The following is a 20,468-nucleotide window of genomic DNA, read 5'->3' as shown; positions in this document are numbered from 1 at the left end:
GTAACCTCTAAGTTAGCTCCAGATTCTTTTTTTTTTTTTTTTTGTCATCGATAATTTTTTTTTTAATTTTATTTTTTTTTTTATTATCTTGAGTATTTCTTATATACATTTCAAGTGTTATTCCCTTTCCCGGTTTCCGGACAGACATCACCCTCCCCTTTCCCCTTCCTTGTGGGTGTTCCCCTCCCAAACCTCCCCCCATTGCCACCCTCCCCGCATAGTCTAGTTCACTGGGGGTTCAGTCTTAGCAGGACCCAGGGCTTCCCCTTCCACTGGTGCTCTTACTAGGATATTCATTGCTACCTATGGGGACAGAGTCCAGGGTCAGTCCATGTATAGTCTTTAGGTAGTGGCTTAGTCCCTGGAAGCTCTGGTTGCTTGACATTGTTGTACTTTTGGGGTCTCGAGCACCTTCAAGCTCTTCCAGTTCTTTCTCTGATTCCTTCAACGGGGGACCTATTCTCAGTTCAGTGGTTTGCTGCTGGCATTCGCCTCTGTATTTGCTGTATTCTGGCTGTGTCTCTCAGGAGCGATCTACATCCGGCTCCTGTCGGTCTGCACTTCTTTGCTTCATCCATCTTGTCTAATTGGGTGGCTGTATATGTATGGGCCACCTGTGGGGCAGGCTCTGAATGGGTGTTCCTTCAGTCTCTGTTTTAATCTTTGCCTCTCCCTTCCCTGCCAAGGGTATTCTTTTTCCTCATTTAAAGAAGGAGTGAAGCATTCACATTTTGATCATCCGTCTTGAGTTTCCTTTGTTCTAGGGATCTAGGGTAATTCAAGCATTTGGGCTAATAGCCACTTATCAATGAGTGCATACCATGTATGTCTTTCTGTGAGTGGGTTAGCTCACTCAGGATGATATTTTCCAGTTCCAACCATTTGCCTACGAATTTCATAAACTCGTTGTTTTTGATAGCTGAGTAATATTCCATTGTGTAGATGTACCACATTTTCTGTATCCATTCCTCTGTTGAAGGGCATCTGGGTTCTTTCCAGTTTCTGGCTATTATAAATAAGGCTGCGATGAACATAGTGGAGCACGTGTCTCTTTTATATGTTGAGGCATCTTTTGGGTATATGCCCAAGAGAGGTATGGCTGGATCCTCAGGCAGTTCAATGTCCAATTTTCTGAGGAACCTCCAGACTGATTTCCAGAATGGTTTTACCAGTCTGCAATCCCACCAACAATGGAGGAGTGTTCCTCTTTCTCCACATCCTCGCCAGCATCTGCTGTCACCTGAGTTTTTGATCTTAGCCATTCTCACTGGTGTGAGGTGAAATCTCAGGGTTGTTTTGATTTGCATTTCCCTTATGACTAAAGATGTTGAACATTTCTTTAGGTGTTTCTCAGCCATTCGGCATTCCTCAGCTGTGAATTCTTTGTTCAGCTCTGAACCCCATTTTTTAATAGGGTTATTTGTTTCCCTGCGGTCTAACTTCTTGAGTTCTTTGTATATTTTGGATATAAGGCCTCTATCTGTTATAGGATTGGTAAAGATCTTTTCCCAATCTGTTGGTTGTCGTTTTGTCCTAACCACAGTGTCCTTTGCCTTACAGAAGCTTTGCAGTTTTATGAGATCCCATTTGTCGATTCTTGATCTTAGAGCATAAGCCATTGGTGTTTTGTTCAGGAAATTTTTTCCAGTGCCCATGTGTTCCAGATGCTTCCCTAGTTTTTCTTCTATTAGTTTGAGTGTGTCTGGTTTGATGTGGAGGTCCTTGATCCACTTGGACTTAAGCTTTGTACAGGGTGATAAGCATGGATCGATCTGCATTCTTCTACATGTTGCCCTCCAGTTGAACCAGCACCATTTGCTGAAAATGCTATCTTTTTTCCATTGGATGGTTTTGGCTCCTTTGTCAAAAATCAAGTGACCATAGGTGTGTGGGTTCATTTCTGGGTCTTCAATTCTATTCCATTGGTCTATCTGTCTGTCTCTGTACCAATACCATGCAGTTTTTATCACTATTGCTCTGTAATACTGCTTGAGTTCAGGGATAGTGATTCCCCCTGAAGTCCTCTTATTGTTGAGGATAGCTTTAGCTATCCTGGGTTTTTTGTTATTCCAGATGAATTTGCAAATTGTTCTGTCTAACTCTTTGAAGAATTGGATTGGTATTTTGATGGGGATTGCATTGAATCTGTAGATTGCTTTTGGTAAAATGGCCATTTTTACTATATTAATCCTGCCAATCCATGAGCATGGGAGATCTTTCCATCTTCTGAGGTCTTCTTCAATTTCTTTCCTCAGTGTCTTGAAGTTCTTATTGTACAGATCTTTTACTTGCTTGGTTAAAGTCACACCGAGGTACTTTATATTATTTGGGTCTATTATGAAGGGTGTTGTTTCCCTAATTTCTTTCTTGGCTTGTTTCTCTTTTGTGTAGAGGAAGGCTACTGATTTATTTGAGTTAATCTTATACCCAGCCACTTTACTGACGTTGTTTATCAGCTTTAGTAGTTCTCTGGTGGAACTTTTGGGATCACTTAAATATACTATCATATCATCTGCAAATAGTGATATTTTGACTTCTTCTTTACCAATCTGTATCCACTTAACCTCCTTTTGCTGTCTGATTGCTCTTGCTTGAACTTCAAGAACTATATTGAATAAGTAGGGAGAGAGTGGACAGCCTTGTCTAGTCCCTGATTTTACTGGGATTGCTTCAAGTTTCTCTCCATTAAGTTTAATGTTAGCAACTGGTTTGCTGTATATGGCTTTTACTATGTTTAGGTATGGGCCTTGAATACCTATTCTTTCCAGGACTTTTATCATGAAGGGGTGTTGAATTTTGTCAAATGCTTTCTCAGCATCTAATGAAATGATCATGTGGTTCTGTTCTTTCAGTTTGTTTATATGATGGATCACGTTGATGGTTTTCCTTATATTAAACCATCCCTGCATGCCTGGGATGAAGCCTACTTGATCATGGTGGATGATTGTTTTGATGTGCTCTTGAATTCGGTTTGCCAGAATTTTATTGAGTATTTTTGCGTCGATATTCATAAGGGAAATTGGTCTGAAGTTCTCTTTCTTTGTTGGGTCTTTGTGTGGTTTCGGTATAAGAGTAATTGTGGCTTCATAGAAGGAATTCGGTAGGGCTCCATCTGTTTCAATTTTGTGGAATAGTTTGGATAATATTGGTATAAGGTCTTCTATGAAGGTTTGATAGAATTCTGCACTAAACCCGTCTGGACCTGGGCTCTTTTTGGTTGGGAGACCTTTAATGACTGCTTCTATTTCCTTAGGAGTTATGGGGTTGTTTAACTGGTTTATCTGTTCCTGATTTAACTTCGATACCTGGTATCTGTCTAGGAAATTGTCCATTTCCTGAAGATTTTCAAGTTTTGTTGAATATAGGTTTTTATAGTAAGATCTGATGATTTTTTGAATTTCCTCTGAATCTGTAGTTATGTTTCCCTTTTCATTTCTGATTTTGTTAATTTGGACACACTCTCTGTGTCCTCTCGTTAGTCTGGCTAAGGGTTTATCTATCTTGTTGATTTTCTCAAAGAACCAACTTTTGGTTCTGTTGATTCTTTCTATGGTCCTTTTTGTTTCTACTTGGTTGATTTCAGCTCTGAGTTTGATTATTTCCTGCCTTCTACTCCTCCTGGGTGTATTTGCTTCTTTTTGTTCTAGAGCTTTTAGGTGTGCTGTCAAGCTGCTGACATATGCTCTTTCCTGTTTCTTTCTGCAGGCACTCAGCGCTATGAGTTTTCCTCTTAGCACAGCTTTCATTGTGTCCCATAAGTTTGGGTATGTTGTACCTTCATTTTCATTAAATTCTAAAAAGTTTTTAATTTCTTTCTTTATTTCTTCCTTGACCAGGTTATCATTGAGTAGAGCATTGTTCAATTTCCACGTATATGTGGGCATTCTTCCCTTATTGTTATTGAAGACCAGTTTTAGGCCGTGGTGGTCCGATAGCACGCATGGGATTATTTCTATCTTTCTGTACCTGTTGAGGCCCGTTTTTTGACCAATTATATGGTCAATTTTGGAGAAAGTACCATGAGGAGCTGAGAAGAAGGTATATCCTTTTGCTTTAGGATAGAATGTTCTATAAATATCCGTTAAGTCCATTTGGCTCATGACTTCTCTTAGTCTGTCTACATCTCTGTTTAATTTCTGTTTCCATGATCTGTCCATTGATGAGAGTGGGGTGTTGAAATCTCCCACTATTATTGTGTGAGGTGCAATGTGTGTTTTGAGCTTTAGTAAGGTTTCTTTTACATATGTAGGTGCCCTTGTATTTGGGGCATAGATATTTAGGATTGAGACTTCATCTTGGTGGATTTTTCCTTCGATGAATATGAAGTGTCCTTCCTTATCTTTTTTGATGACTTTTAGTTGAAAATTGATTTTATTTGATATTAGAATGGCTACTCCAGCTTGCTTCTTCTGACCATTTGCTTGGAAAATTGTTTTCCAGCCTTTCACTCTGAGGTAATGTCTGTCTTTGTCTCTGAGGTGTGTTTCCTGTAGGCAGCAGAATGCAGGGTCCTCGTTGCGTATCCAGTTTGTTAATCTATGTCTTTTTATTGGGGAGTTGAGGCCATTGATATTGAGAGATATTAAGGAATAGTGATTATTGCTTCCCGTTATATTCATATTTGGAAGTGAGGTTATGTTTGTGTGCTTTCATTCTCTTTGTTTTGTTGCCAAGATGATTAGTTTCTTGCTTCTAGGGTATAGCTTGCCTCCTTATGTTGGGCTTTACCCTTTATTATCCTTTGTAGTGCTGGACTTGTAGAAAGATATTGTGTAAATTTGGTTTTGTCATGGAATATCTTGGTTTCTCCATCTATGTTAATTGAGAGTTTTGCAGGATACAGTAACCTGGGCTGGCATTTGTGTTCTCTTAGGGTCTGTATGACATCTGTCCAGGATCTTCTGGCCTTCATAGTTTCTGGCGAAAAGTCTGGTGTGATTCTGATAGGTCTGCCTTTATATGTTACTTGACCTTTTTCCCTTACTGCTTTTAATATTCTTTCTTTATGTTGTGCGTTTGGTGTTTTGACAATTATGTGACGGGAGGTGTTTCTTTTCTGGTCCAATCTATTTGGAGTTCTGTAGGCTTCTTGTATGCCTATGGGTATCTCTTTTTTTAGGTTAGGGAAGTTTTCTTCTATGATTTTGTTGAAGATATTTACTGGTCCTTTGAGCTGGGAGTCTTCACTCTCTTCTATACCTATTATCCTTAGGTTTGATCTTCTCATTGAGTCCTGGATTTCCTGTATGTTTTGGACCAGTAGCTTTTTCCACTTTACATTATCTTTGACAGTTGAGTCAATGATTTCTATGGAATCTTCTGCTCCCGAGATTCTCTCTTCCATCTCTTGAATTCTGTTGGTGAAGCTTGTATCTACAGCTCCTTGTCTTTTCTTTTGATTTTCTATGTCCAGGGTTGTTTCCATGTGTTCTTTCTTGATTGCTTCTATTTCCATTTTTAATTCCTTCAACTGTTTGATTGTGTTTTCCTGGAATTCTTTCAGGGATTTTTGTGATTCCTCTCTGTAGGCTTCTACTTGTTCTCTAAGGGAGTTCTTTATGTCTTTCTTGAAGTCCTCCAGCATCATGATCAAATATGATTTTGAAACTAGGTCTTGCTTTTCTGGTGTGTTTGGATATTCCGTGTTTGCTTTGGTGGGAGAATTGGGCTCCGATGATGCCATGTAGTCTTGGTTTCTGTTGCTTGGGTTCCTGCGCTTGCCTCTCGCCATCAGATTATCTCTAGTGTTACTTTGTTCTACTATTTCTGACAGTGGCTAGACTGTCCTATAACCTGTGTGTCAGGAGTGCTGTAGACCTGTTTTCCTGTTTTCTTTCAGCCAGTTATGGGGACAGAGTGCTCTGCTTTCGGGCGTGTAGTTTTTCCTCTCTACAGGTCTTCAGCTGTTCCTGTGGGCCTGTGTCTTGAGTTCACCAGGCAGGTTTCTTGCAGGGGAAAAGTTGGTCCTACCTGCGGTTCCAAGGCTCAAGTTTGCTCGTGGGGTACTGCCTAAGTCCTCTCCGCTGTGGCAGCAACCGGGAAAATCTGTGCCGCTCCTTCCGGGAGCCTCCGTGCACCAGGGTTTCAGATGACGTTTGGTGTTTTCCTCTGGCGCCTGGATGTGCACAGAGTGCAGTCTCTTCTGGTTTCCCAGGCGTGTCCGCCTCTCTGAAGGTTCAGCTCTCCCTCCCACGGGATTTGGTTGCAGAGAACTGTTTATCCGGTCTGTTTCCTTCAGGTTCCGGCAGTGTCTCAGGCGCAGGGGTCCTGCCGCTCCTGGGCCCTCCCCTATGGGAACCCAGAGGCCTTATACAGTTGCCTCTTGGGCCAGGGATGTGGGCAGGGGTGGGCAGTGTTGGTGGTCTCCTCCGCTCTGCAGCCTCAGGAGTGCCCACCTGATCAGGCGGTGAGGTCTCTCTCCCACGGGGTTTGGGAGCAGAGAGCTGCTGCGGTCCGGGATCCGCGGGTGTGGGACTTCCGGTAAACACAGGAAGTGCCCGGCCTTAGAGGAATTTTGCCTCTGTGTGTCCTGAGTTCACCAGGCAGGTTTCTTGCAGGGGAAAAGTTGGTCCTACCTGCAGTTCCAAGGCTCAAGTTTGCTCGTGGGGTACTGCTTAAGTCCTCTCTGCTGTGGCAGCAACCGGGAAGATCTGCGCCGCTCTTTCCAGGAGCCTCCGTGCACCAGGGTTCCAGATGGCGTTTGGTGTTTTCCTCTGGCGCCTGGATGTGCACAGAGTGCAGTCTCTTCTGGTTTCCCAGGCGTGTCCGCCTCTCTGAAGGTTCAGCTCTCCCTCCCACGGGATTTGGGTGCAGAGAACTGTTTATCCGGTCTGTTTCCTTCAGGTTCCGGCAGTGTCTCAGGCGCAGGGGTCCTGCCGCTCCCGGGCCCTCCCCTACGGGAACCCAGAGGCCTTATACAGTTGCCTCTTGGGCCAGGGATGTGGGCAGGGGTGGGCAGTGTTGGTGGTCTCCTCCGCTCTGCAGCCTCAGGAGTGCCCACTTGATCACGCGGTGAGGTCTCTCTCCCACGGGGTTTGGGAGCAGAGCAGCTCCAGATTCTTAATCATACCTAATTGCTATCAATTATACAGATAGCTGTTGTGATCCGTTGCTTAGGGAGGACAGACATCCTATACATTGTCAGCACAGATACAATGTTTAAGGGAAGATCGGTTTATTTTTAATTGTGTGTGCTTGTGTCATCTGTCTGGAATCTCTCTCTCTCTCTCTCTCTCTCTCTCTCTCTCTCTGTGTGTGTGTGTGTGTGTGTGTGTGTGTGTGTGTGTGTGTAGGTGCCCTCAGAGGCCAGGATGGACATCATGGGATCTCTTAGGGTTAGTGTAGCAGGTGGTTATGAGCCCCTGCTGGGAACTGGACAATGGACCTCAGATGTGCTGTGGGCTTTTAAGGGTTGAATCATTTTCCAGCCCCAGATACAACTTTCAGCCTGTTATTGGTTAAATCTGTAGAGTGGAATTTGTGGATATAGAATTGTTTCTTGTTCCTCTCTCTGACAGCCCTATATATTTTTAATCCAAAGAAGGATGTTAGGGCTGAGGCTGGCAAGATGGTTCAGCGGGTAGAATCCCTTGTTGCTACATTGGGACACCTGAGTTCTATCCTTGAGAAACACATGTGGAAAGATGAGAAGTGACTCCCGGAAATTGTGCACTATGACAGCCCCTCCTAACAATCAATCAGTATAACTTAATTTTTTTCAGAAGTAGGTGTGGCAACACATCAATAACCCCACTATCAAGAAGCTGAGGGGGAGGCTCACACATCCAAATGACTGTGGGCTGCGTAGTGAGACCGTAGTGAGACCCCGTTTGTTTCTTATTTAAAGGCTCCTTAGTGATTTGCACATAGTTTGTTATGTCCACTGACTTAGAAGTTCCTTTTGACATTAAAGCACTTATCCCTTAAATCATTTCTTACAGTTTACCAGCCCAAGTTTTAATCACATTAGGAGCAATCTGTTTGCCTAAAACCACTGTCCCCCCCATAATTATCTAGAGATGAACTTCCTCCAGTGGAAGAAAACTCTGTGTCCATGGCCTTTGCATGGAGATATTTTTGGGAAAGGTTTTCTTTTCATGGGAACAACACAGTTGAATGGCTTCATCCAAAGTAATTCACGAGGTGCCAAACCCCCAGGAGGGTACACAGAGAAGAAATCCTGGGTATCCAAGAGGACACTGTGTCCCTGGGCAGGGTCATTTTGTAAACAAATCGGCCGCTGCTCAACAACCCTTCCATAATCTTAGGGAGAATGAAGTTCTGATAAAACCCTTTCACATTTCTTTATTGGAAGAGTTTTTGAATTAAACCAACCATTGCAGGGACAACCATTGTTTATATGGAGTCGGACTCCTTGACTGATGGATAAGGGTGAAAATGAATTCAGACTCAGGCTGACCACCTAGAGCCACAATTAGTAATGATACTTATTTATCCAAGAAGTTAGAGACTGGTTGAGTTAAAGTATAACCCAGTTCAGATTAACAGCCAAATTGGAAAGATAATTCATGTGAACCACATTTTAAACATGTATCTTTCCCAGACAGAAAGAAAATATTGGACTTTGTGTTTCAAAACCAGATACCCACCAGCCCTCATACCAGGTCTAATCTGATCAAACTTGTTTAAACAATTCTCTGCAAATATAATTTCTCCTTAGGTGTTTAAACTGGTTGCAATTGAATTAAAATGAGAACCGCCCTTTAATGGTCCCACAGTGACCTTCAGAGAGGTCAGGTCTTGGCCAGACTGAATAAAATGCTTGCCTCCTACTGAGTCTCCCCAAAGCCCCATTTCTCTAGGGGCAGAGTTGCTTGTGACCTAGCTGAGAGAGAGAGTCCGTTTGTCCCCGTGGAAGGAATGTGTAGTCTGCTATTAGACAGGGAGGGGGTCACCGTGTCAGGTGCTTATTGATACTCTGTAATATTTTTTTCTGATCTCCTTTCTGCTTTCACTATTGTTGAAAATCCACAGCACTTGTTATGGATTTGTTACTTATTCATTCAGTTCTATTGATTGCTGTGGCAGTTTTTACTGTCAACTTAACACCATCTATAGTCACTTGAGAAGAGGACATCTTCAGATAGGAGTGACCTGTGGCCATATCTGTGAGAGGTTGTCTTGGTAATTGTTATGGGAAGGCCAGCCCACTGTGGGAGGCACCATCCTTAGGTAATATCTCTAGAAATGAAGACAGAAGACTTCTGGGTGGAGGGAAGGTAAGAGCCTTCAGGCCACCACATCAGGCCTAAAAGAAATGCTAAAAGAATATTTTCACAGTAAAGGGAAATGAGATGTTGACATGTAACAGTAATAATAAGGAAGGAGGAACACTTGATGTGGTGAACATTTAGGAAAATCTAAGTTCTTTAAAGTTTATGTGACAGAGGAAAGGAAGATGGAAGTCATGGTCTTAGGCCATGTGATCAAGGATGTCCAGTGTTGGCCATGTTGTACTGGTTAGAAGCATAACAGCTATCTGTATTTGAGAAGGATTATGCAGGGCTTACATTCACTGTGGGCGGGGGCTGTTCCTGGCTACCAGATTTGACAGATGTTAAAAGGTAAGAGGCAACTACCTACTTATAGAACTCATTTTACTTAAAACACGGCAGAGATTGATGGAGCCTAAGGTGGTGCATGATTATCCTGCCTTTGCACAGTGCTAAGGTTGTAAGCATGCTCTCCCCTGGCGAAGAGATTTACTTTAAATACTATTGCCTGTGTGTGTGTATGTGTGTGTGTGTGTGTGTATGTATTGGTGTGCACATGTGCGTGCACATGTGTGTGTGTGTGTGTGCGTGTGTGGGTTAGAGGACACTTTCATGAGGAAGTTCCGCTGTGTTGAGGCAGGGATTCTGCCCTGTCCTGGCCTGGGAGCTCCTGACAGATTTCTCTCTGTCTGCCTTCCCTTTCACTGCGTGCTGGGATTACAGATGCTTGCTTCACCGCCCACCCTTTAACACAGACTCGAGGGATCTGACTCATCATCAAGCTTGTGTGGGCGTGCTTTGACCAGCTCGAGCAGCCTCCCCGGGTTTGGATATGGAGTTGTTGATGGATAATGTTTTTCTTCCAGCACTGGACATAGAATTCTGAATTGACAGATCTTTCTTTCAACACAGTAAGAGTGTTATTCTAACTCCTTTCTGCTTCCGTGCTTTGCTAGAAAAAAGCAGTCACTGGAGTTACCGCTTCCCTGTGTGAGCGGCGCCATTAGGTTATTGTCAGAAATACTTGTTTTTGGCTTTCTTCAGTTTGATTCCTGATCTGTGGATTCCTTTGATTGTATTCAGTTTGGATTTGACTGTTTTTGTTTTGTTTTAATGAACTGTGGGAAATTGCTCTACCACGGTGGCTTATATTTTTCCCACATTCAATACCTCCCCCCCCCCGCCACTTTGTTTCCAGCAGTATAATAACATACATATTACAGTCCTTGGTTTTTCTCACAGGTATTCCAGGCTCTTTTATTTTTTTTCTTATTGTTCAGATTTAATTATTTCTATATTTTCTATTTTTATAGCCTTAATTAATATAACTTTGACTTCATTCCCACTCAATGAATTGTGTATGTTTGTGTGTGTATTCATGTGTGTGTGTGTTCATGTGTGTGTGCATTCATGTGTGTTTATATGTGTGTTTGTGTGTTCATGTGCCAGTGTGTGAGTGCATGTATGTGTTATGTTCATGCATGTGTGTTTGTGTGTGTTAATGTGTATGTTTAAATGTTCATGTGTTTGTGCATGTTCATGTGTGCCAGTGTGTGTGCACGCATGTGTGTTTGTATGTGTTCATATGTGTGTGTTTGTGTATTCATATATGTGTCAGTGTGTGTGCATGTATGTGTGTGTGTGTTCCTGTGGCGCTCAGAGGTCAATGTCAAGTGTTAATCTCCGTCACTTCTCACTCTGAACCTCGAGCTCACCAATTCTGTTACACTGGCTGGACCGTGAGCCCAAGGACTTGGTGCTGGGATTACAGGCACACAGGGCTGCACCCAGCTGTTTGTTTGTTTATCACTTAAAATGTTTTCACTCAATAGACTTTGACCATAATTTTGTTCTATCTCCCAACCCCTCCCAGAGCCTCCACCCTCCATACTTACCCAAATCCATGCTCGCTCGCTCTCTCGCTTGCTCTCTCTCTCTCTCTCTCTCTCTCTCTCTCTCTCAAATCAAACCCTCAAAGTAGAAAATTAGAACGGACAAAAACAATAAGGCCAAAAATACCAAAACAAAGCAGAAGAAGACAAAAACCACACACAAAAGCCCACCGAGTTCATTTTGCGTTGACCAAGACTCCTGAGCGTGGGCCCTGCCCCAGTGTGGCTAAGACTCGCACTCAACATCTGTCACTTTATTGGAAGAGACTGATGTCCCTCTTCCATCAGATCAGTTGCAAGAGGCTTCTTGGTTAGGGGTGAGACTCTGTGCTACTGTTTCTCCGTGCTGGGACGTGGTCAGGTTGACCCACCCCAGCAGGTCTTGTGCTGACTCAGCTTCCTCTGATGTGTTGCGTACCAGGCCTGCGGTCAGGGCTTCGCTAACTGATGCGTCTCCACCCCCTCAGGGAGTTTTTCAGTTAGTGTGACTTTTTAATTATAAATTTTCCATTTGGTTTGTCATTGAATCTTCCATTTTCTTGTTGCCTTTCATTAAAATGTTGTTTCTGGAAAATTCCCCTTTACTTCATGTGGCATGGCTGTTCTCACTACTTTCAAATGTTTTGACTGATGATTCTAATGTCTATCTGTGGTGTTACGGGGTGGGTATCTCTTGGTTATCTATTTTCTTATCCAGACCTTAATGGTTCTTTAAGTGCTGAATAACTTTGGATTATATTGTGACAGTTTAACTGTCCCAACTGTTTATCTCATTTCTTCCTTAGTGTGCAATGTATGTGTGTGTGTTTCTGTGGGTGTGGGTGTACACATGTGTGTTGATGTGTAATGTATGTGTGTGTGTTTCTGTGGGTGTGGGTGTACACATGTGTGTTGATGTGCAGTGTATGTGTGTGTGTTTCTGTAGGTGTGGGTGTACACATGTGTGTTGATGTGTAATGTATGTGTATGTGTTTCTGTAGGTGTGGGTGTACACATGTGTGTTGATGTGTAGTGTATGTGTATGTGTTTCTGTGGGTGTGGGTGTACACATGTGTGTTGATGTGTAATGTATGTGTGTGTGTTTCTGGGTGTGGGTGTACACATGTGTGTTGATGTGTAATGTATGTGTATGTGTTTCTGTAGGTGTGGGTGTATACATGTGCGTTGATCTTCACTTATGGTGACCAAGAAGAGGCCAGAGGCAGACAGGAAGGGGCTGGGATGAGAAGTACCAGGCAGAGACATGCTTCCAGAGACTGACTTCCTCTACCACAGCTCTATCTCCTAACGCCCCATTCATTGTGAATTCATGAATGGATTAACCTGTCAGGGACATTAGAACCCACGTGATCTAGTTACCTCTCAATAATTGCGTAAACTGGTTGTGGGCTAGGCCTTTGAGAACACTTCACACACAGGCAAAAACACAGGAGGAAGAAGGAGGCCAGTGCTGGTCCAGTGGAACTTTGAGTTCTTTTCTTCTCCAGTCAACCTGCTGAATCTGTTTCGTTATCATGAAGGGCCACTCTATTCATTCTTTCAGATTTTCTAATTGTATCGATTATCCTTCCTGACTCCATCTTTTCTGGATTGGGATCCCCTTTTTACTCTTGCTTTCTGTCTTGTCTTTCAGCCAGTCTCACTGTGTTGCCCAGGCTGACCTCCAAATCCTGGGCTTGCCTTGGCTTACTAAGTAGGCAAGACCACAGGCAAATACCGCTGCCGGACTTCTGTTTGTTTGTTTTAACAGACTTAATTCACTTTATTTTTCTTCTATAAAAATCCTTATGTGGTAGTCACAGCTGGAGCCTGGGTCCTCTGAACAGAGACTCTGGTGTGGATTTACAGAAGATATCAATGAATTCCTAATAAGGAGACTTGGTGAACACAGACTCTTTCCAGTAGTCAGGGGTCAGGTTGCTGTAGGTCTTAGAGATGGCATCAAAGGTGGCCTTGGTAAAGTTGACTAGAGTGGTAGCGCAGCTTCTGGCTGATGTGTAAGCTGTCATCAACACCAGCATCCTCATTAGCTTCTTGGGCACAGGAGCAGAGACAGTGTCAGTGCCTCTGGGGACAGGGATGAGATGTACCCACAGAACCACAGAGCTCCAGGGACTTGACCTTCAGGACTAACCAAGGATCCCAGCTTGTGATGGGTTCCACTCCTTGTTTTAGCTCTGCCTCCCTGAGACTCATACCCCACTCCCTTATGCTTTTTAAACCATTGGCGAACCAGAAAAGTGAGTACAGGCACTTGCTGCCAAGCCTGATGACCTGAGTTCTATCCCGGACACCCACACTGTAGAAGGAGTGAATCGACTCTGGAAATTGTTCTCTGTCCACTTCACAGCCTCATCTGAAAGCCAGCATCCTAAAATGGAAACATCCCTACCTCTGAACTTCATTTACATAATAGTGTGTGTTCATGTATGTTTGTGTGTGTATATGTGGGCGTATGATGTATGTATGTGCAGGTGTGCACGCTCAGGCATATACTCAGAAGACCAAGGAAGAGGCCAAGCATTGGCCCTAGCACCCTATACGTTGCTCCCTTAGTGCACGCTTTCTAAGTGAACCTGGAGTGAGCCTAGCAAGCCCCAGTGGTCCTCTTGTCTGTCTCCACAGCGCTGGTGTTAGAGTTGTGCACGTGGTTAAGTACATGGATGCTGGGGCTTTGAACTCAGGTCCTCTTGCTTATATAGCCACTGCTCTTACCCACTGAGCCATCTTCCCTACTCCAAACAGGGCTTCTATGATGAGGGGAAAGAGGTGCAGTAAAACTTCACATTGAATATTTGTTGTTATTGCTCTGGGCGTGCATCACTGTTTTGTTTCTTCTGTGAAACATCTTACTTAACCCAGCATCCTCCTGGGGCTAGTTCCTGTATCACCTTTAGTATCATGGTGCTTCTCTTCAAGTTAAGCCCCATGGCAGTGCATATGCTTTGTGTTAGTTAATGCGTGGGATTAACAAGCAGGGAAGAGAATTACTGTGTTGATAGTACGCAAAGGTCACCAGGTGTTCTGGGGCCTGGGAATCAAAGGAGAGATTACCCAGCAGCCTCTTCACGATGCCATTACAGCTGCTCTTCAGCATTAAAAATGCCGAGCCAAGGGGAAGGGACAGACCTTGCAGGAGTGACTCTCTCAAAGGAGCTGACACTGTTGCAAGGACGCTTCTACCAGAAAATATGTGGGCTTTGGGGATAAGCAGCTCTCCAACTCTGCCCACAGCAGCCAAGCATGCTACAGCATATTCAGTTTTGGCACCATCTACCTGGAGTCAGCATCCATCAGACCTCATCAACAGGGTCTGGTGTTGCAAGACTGTCCCGGTTCAGATGCTGGTCACAAGTCTGAGTAGCTGTAGACCAGGCTTTCCATAAATGTTCTCCCAGGGTTCAGCAGTTTTCTAGGGTGGCTTATAGAACACAGGGAAACACTGTATTTAAGCCTTTTTTCTCAGTAGATAGGGCATATGTAACAGCCATAGAGGGACCAAAGAGAAGAAGAATTCATTTACCAGTGTGGAAACTCATCAAATCTCAGTGTTCAATGCCCTTTCTGACCTGACACTCTCTCTCTCTCTCTCTCTCTCTCTCTCTCTCTCTCTCTCTCTCTCCATCTTTTCACCCATTCCTGGAAGTTTGCAGAAAGGCTAAAAGTTTCAGCCTTCAGATCACTTGGTTTTGTTAGTGATCAGTCCCAATTCTAGGCTACCTCAGGCCCCTCTCTGAAGTTCCCTTAGTCTAAACCATGGCTACTAACCAGTGGAAACCATCCTACAGGAAAGACCAACAACTACCTCCCATGCCTCTTGGGGCCCTAGCATTTATGAACCGTCTGAAAATGTCCCAGAATTCCAAACATCACACAATCACAGAAATGATCTGCAACTGGCAAAACCATGCCTCTGTCTGAGGCAAGTCCTAGTCAGCTGCTGTAGACAGCCTGAAGCAGCCCACATCCCTACACTTGGGATTAAGATGAAAGCACATTCTTTCAATATTCTCTCTCTCTCTCTCTCTCTCTCTCTCTCTCTCTCTCTCTCTCTCTCTCTGTGTGTGTGTGTGTGTGTGTGTGTGTGTGTGTTTTAAAGAAACCAAAATTATTCTAGAATTCTCAAAAATGTCACAAGAGAGCACACTTGGAGAAGTCAACCAACATCAACCTCTGGGGCATACACACACACACACACACACACACACACACACACACACACACACACACAAATCAAAGCAGAGTTGCCTGTCTGTGCTGATATTCCATACGGGCAAGGTGAAACCAAACTGTTCACCTGCTCTCTGAGGAACTAGAAAGATAACAAGTTAGCTTCTCAAACAGACTGGTTTCAACTGGCCTAATAGTGGTATTCTTTGTACTTTAATATTACACACACACACACAAACACACACACACACACACGAGTGGTTCAACAGTCAGCTATGTGTGCTATTTAGTGTTCTATTCTCCTGATGCCATGGTATTCTCCTGATGCCATGGTCTGAGGACAGTGACTTTGAAATGAGCAAGCTGTTGTTCTTTTCTGGCTGTAGCCAACTGTGCCTTTCCACCCACTAGAACATAGTGGACTTGAATATGCTCTGATTTTAGCACCAAAGAAAACCGACAAATAAAAAACCCAGCTTTGATTTACCAAGTTACAGTTCTGTGCTCTGTCTTTGATTTCGACCCTGAATCTATAAAATGATGAGTGACTTTAGAATCCGATGGAGAAAATGGGGACAAGGCAGTAGCAGGGCAGATGTGGACGAGGTCCCTACAGAGCATGGGCCCCCTGCAAGTTGCCAGAGGCCCCGGGTCTGTGGTTTCAGTACTGATTCCTCCTAGGCATGCCTGTACTGTTTCCCAGAAACCTCTACTCCTCAGAGCCTAGTGAGGTTCCCCAAGCTCCCCCTTGGGTCATAGACTGTGGCATGTTTAAAGGCAACAGAGGGATTTAGGACTCACAGCAGAGGTTGCTTTTGGAACAATCAGATTGCCAGGTTTTATTTACAAAGACTGCCGTATTTTATTCTAGCAACTGCTGTTAACAGTCAGCACTCAGTAATAAATTCCAATTTCAGTGGCTTAATACAATAAAAGATCCAACAGGGATTCAGGATTCTGGGCTAACCCAAGGCCTCTTGAAACTCAGGCTAGACAAGGCACCCACCATCCTGACTCCTCTGTGAATGAACATTGTGATCTATATGTTGATCTCACTGAATATTGATCAATGTTTTATTATTATTATTGTTATCATTAATTATTATCATTATTAAAAAAACCAAAAAAACCACATTCCTTTTCCAAAGCGCATCACATGACTACCTCTAAGTTCGAGGGGACAGGGAGGCAAAATCCTCCCTTGTCACTGAGAGGGAGTGGGACCCTTGGTAGGGTTGGTGCCCTACCCAAACTCCAAGAGTCATTATCACTTCAGTGTTGGGAAAACCAAAACCAAAACCAAATAAGAACAACAACAACAAAACCTCAGATTCTATAAAGTCACTTTTCTAAAAGTCACAAAATGAGCAGAGCAAGGATCCTAGGCCCATGTACGTTCTCTTAGCTCCTGCACATGTACCAGTCTTCCATGAATCGGGGACCCCCTTTTCACAAGCCCTCCCGCAGAGGACGGTTTATATTAGCTTCAAGGGAACTTCAGATGCTGACAAGGAAAAAGTTTGACCTCCCAGTTAAAGTTAATCTTGTGAAAATGCATTTCTCTCCTCCTCTTGCAACAACCTCTAGGAAGGAAGGAAGAAAGGAGGGAGGCTGGGAGGGAAACAGGCTGGCACCCTTTGACCCACCCACAGTATCAGATTACAGACTATTGGGTGATGTGGTTTTTCTCCACTCTGTGGTATTTTCCATCCACAAGACAAGGTCAGGAAACATTTGTGTCTTAATCCCCACACTTATTCTTGCTTGAGTTTGTTCTCTGCTTGGTCTCATACCCTTTCTTCATCCTTAAGAGAGGTCTTGTGACAACCCGTGAACGGCAACGTGGCTAAGCACACCAAGGACACATGGAAGCTCCTTAGCAGGAAGGGTGAGAGCATGAGAGCCTGTTCCCACAGCACCACTGGAGTCAAGTTAGCAGTGGATTAGACTTGAACCTCTTTTCAGAAGAGGGTTCTGGGGCTCAGCGAGGTTAAGTGTCTGCTCAACGTCACACGGTTAGAGCCCAGAATAAACCCAGCTATTATTACCCACCCCACCCCCAATAACTATTTTTCCTCTATCCCATGGGGGAGCCTTGCACCTATCCTTCCATTCCTAGAACTGCCTTCATACCTGCCAGACGATGCAGGGTTCTCTGCCTTGTCTAATGGCATCCGCAATCCCGGGAATGTTTTATTACTTGCAACAAGTAAGAACGGTGGGGTTATTTGCTCTTAATTTGGGAATTTGTTGGAGAGCTTGTACCTACAGGAAAGTACATATCGGGGCAAGTGCTTTCCTGAGCATGCTCAGTCTAAGGATGCTCGCTATAAGCTTGCCCATCATGTTCAAAACGGGAGACTGTTGGATAGATCCTTCAGGCTGTGTGAGCATGTGTTCAGAAAGAAGAGGTCATAGACCATAGACCTGCATGCTCCTGGGAAGAGAATGTCATGTAGCCTGAAGGAATGAGTCACAGTGATCTGGTGACCTTGGCTGGTTCCCATGCAGGTGTGTTAACAGTCTCTTAAAGGGACAGCAGCTTTCTCCCATGGAAGTCTGACAGTTTCCCAGGAAAGATGGCCCTGCTGCTTGGTAGCTAACAGCTTGCTGATCAGCACAGATGGGACAGGTCTCACTCATTGTGAAGGGGACTCAGGGTGAGGCAGTACCCCTGGTGCTCAGCTGCTGGGCTCCAGGTTTAAGGAAAATTGCTTCCTGGGCTTCAGAACTCTTACTGAACACACCTAGAAGCCCTGGGAACAAAGCAGAATTCTGGAAAGGCACCTAAGGAGAGGCAGAACCTGCAGGGGCCTGCGACCCAGCTGGGTCTCAGAACAACCGTGTGTGTGTGTGTGTGTGTGTGTGTGTGTGTGTGTGTGTGTGTGGTCTAGTGTCTCAGGACAAACCTGTGTGTCTGTGCATGCCTGTGTGTGAGTGTGTGAGTGTGAGTGTGTATGTGCCTGTGTGCCTGTGTGCCTGTGTGTGTGCCTGTGTATGCACGTGTGCATGTGCATGTGTGCTCGTGAGTGCGTGCGTGTCGTCTAGTGGTGCTTTTATTTTACTCTCAAAGAAGAAAAACAAATGGATTAGATGAAGTTCCCCCCTTAAGTGGGGCTGAAAATCTCCAGGGTAAGCTGGGTGGTGGTACACTCTTTTAATCCCAGTACTCCTTGGAAGAGATGGGCAGATCTTTGAGTCTGAGGCCAACTTGGTCTACAGAAAGATTTTCAGAAAAGCCAGGGCTGCACAGAGAAAACCTGTCTTGAAAACACACACACAAAGAAAAAAGAAAGAAAGGAAGGAAGGAAGGAAGGAAGGAAGGAAGCACAAAATTTTGGAAGAAAGAAAAAGAAAAGAAGAAAGGAAGGGAGGTTTAATGTTGATCGCATTTGAAACTTGAGAATTAGGAAGCTACATGGGAAGCCATGAATTTGAGGCTAGCCTCGACTACATGCAGAATAAGAGGGGGAAAATTCTCTCTCAACACTAGAATTTCCTGAGTTTAAATAGGAAAAGATGGACATGGCAGGAAGCTGACCCTGGATGCGATCCTGTGGTTTGTCCTGGCACCTAATTCAAGGGGGGGAGCTGTTCAAGGTCAGCCTCCAACAGGAGCTGTGTGACTCTCCTCAAATCAGGAGCCTGGTCCATGACGGAAGCTGTGGAGGACTTTGTCCTGCAGCCCTGATGTGCCGTTGTGGTTGTATGGCCGTCTTCCACATTGTGGTGAATGAAGGAAGTCACTTCAAATGCAGCTTGAACTGTTCTTTTGAGAACAGAGAAGCCACATACTTCTCCGTGTATGTCATGTTTCCCCAGATGGATCCACAATGAGCCATGTAATTTCCCTCTTGCATTTTCTGAGCCAGTGGTAGATCTGAGAGCTGGAAGAGGCTTCAGAAGATGCGTGAGTGGCATTTCTTCCTTCCAACAGGTGTAGTTCCGCTTCCCCCATTGGCCAACCGCAGCTGTAGAGTGCGTGTTTTTCTAGAATAGATGCCAAGACTAATGCTAACACCAGACTGCTCCTTATAAACACTGGCTCCCCCGCTTCATGGTCAGAGCTGTGGACAGGAAACATTAAAGAGTAAAAAGGAGCAGAGGGGCCTGGGGAAATAGTTTGTCAATGGCCTGCATGAAGACCATTGCAACACCCATGCAAAAAGCCAGTTGTGGTGACCACGCTTCAAATCTCAGTGCTGGGGAGACAGAGACAGGTAGATCCCTAGAGGTTGCTGGTCAGCCATTCTAGCCTAATTGGTGAGCCCCAAGTCTCAGTGAGACACTGTGTCTCCAAAACCAAGATGAAGAGATGGTTCAACAGTTAAGAGCTCTGGTTGCCCTTCTAGGGGACTCGGGTTTGATCTTCAGCATCCACAAAGTGCCTCACATCTGTGTACAACTCTAACCCCAGAGGACTAACACCCTCTTCTAGCGTCTGTGGGTGGTAGGCACACATGTGGTACACAGACATGTGCAGGCAAAAGACACACAAATAAAATAAAATAAAATAAAATAACATAAAAAATTTCAAAACCAAGGTGAATTGCTCCTGAGGAATAGCCTCAAGGTTAACCCCAGCCTCTGCATGCATGAACACACATGTGCAAAGACATATATGTAAATATAAGCACATACCTGCACACACAAAATGTATATGGAGGCAGTGAAGTATGGTGAGGAGTCACCACTGGCCTCCAGTTGGCAGCCTTTGGGAGAGTGGTGGGACGAAGGCAGGCGAGGCAGGTGAAGTAACCAACTGAGGCTCCACTCGCCTTCCTGGGCTGTGGTGCCTTGGTTTCCTATGTAGGCTGTGTAGGAACCCCCTGCTCGTTGGCTTTGTTGTGTCCCACAGGCTTTACCAAATGTCACCTTCAACCAGAGAGCCAATTTGCTAAGGGGGAAAATTGCCAATGAGGCCAAATCGATAGTCATTTCCAGCAAGATAGGTTGATTAGCTTCAAATACAGCAACTGCTTCCTGGAGGAGCTCCCACCCACTGGCTGTCTTGGGGTTTGCAGTACTGACCCCAGTGGGTACAAGAGGCACTGTGTGCAATGTGTGAAGCACAAGCCCTTATTAGGAGAGTCTCCCAGGAAGCGGGGAGGGCAAGCAACATTCCTTTAGAGTGATGGATTTCTTTTATTTTTCTTTTGAGTATTTTCATTAC

Source organism: Rattus norvegicus, chromosome 8 (assembly GCF_036323735.1).
Source record: "Rattus norvegicus strain BN/NHsdMcwi chromosome 8, GRCr8, whole genome shotgun sequence".
In the NCBI taxonomy this organism is placed as follows: domain Eukaryota; kingdom Metazoa; phylum Chordata; class Mammalia; order Rodentia; family Muridae; genus Rattus; species Rattus norvegicus.
Note: the sequence above shows the minus strand (reverse complement) of the source record.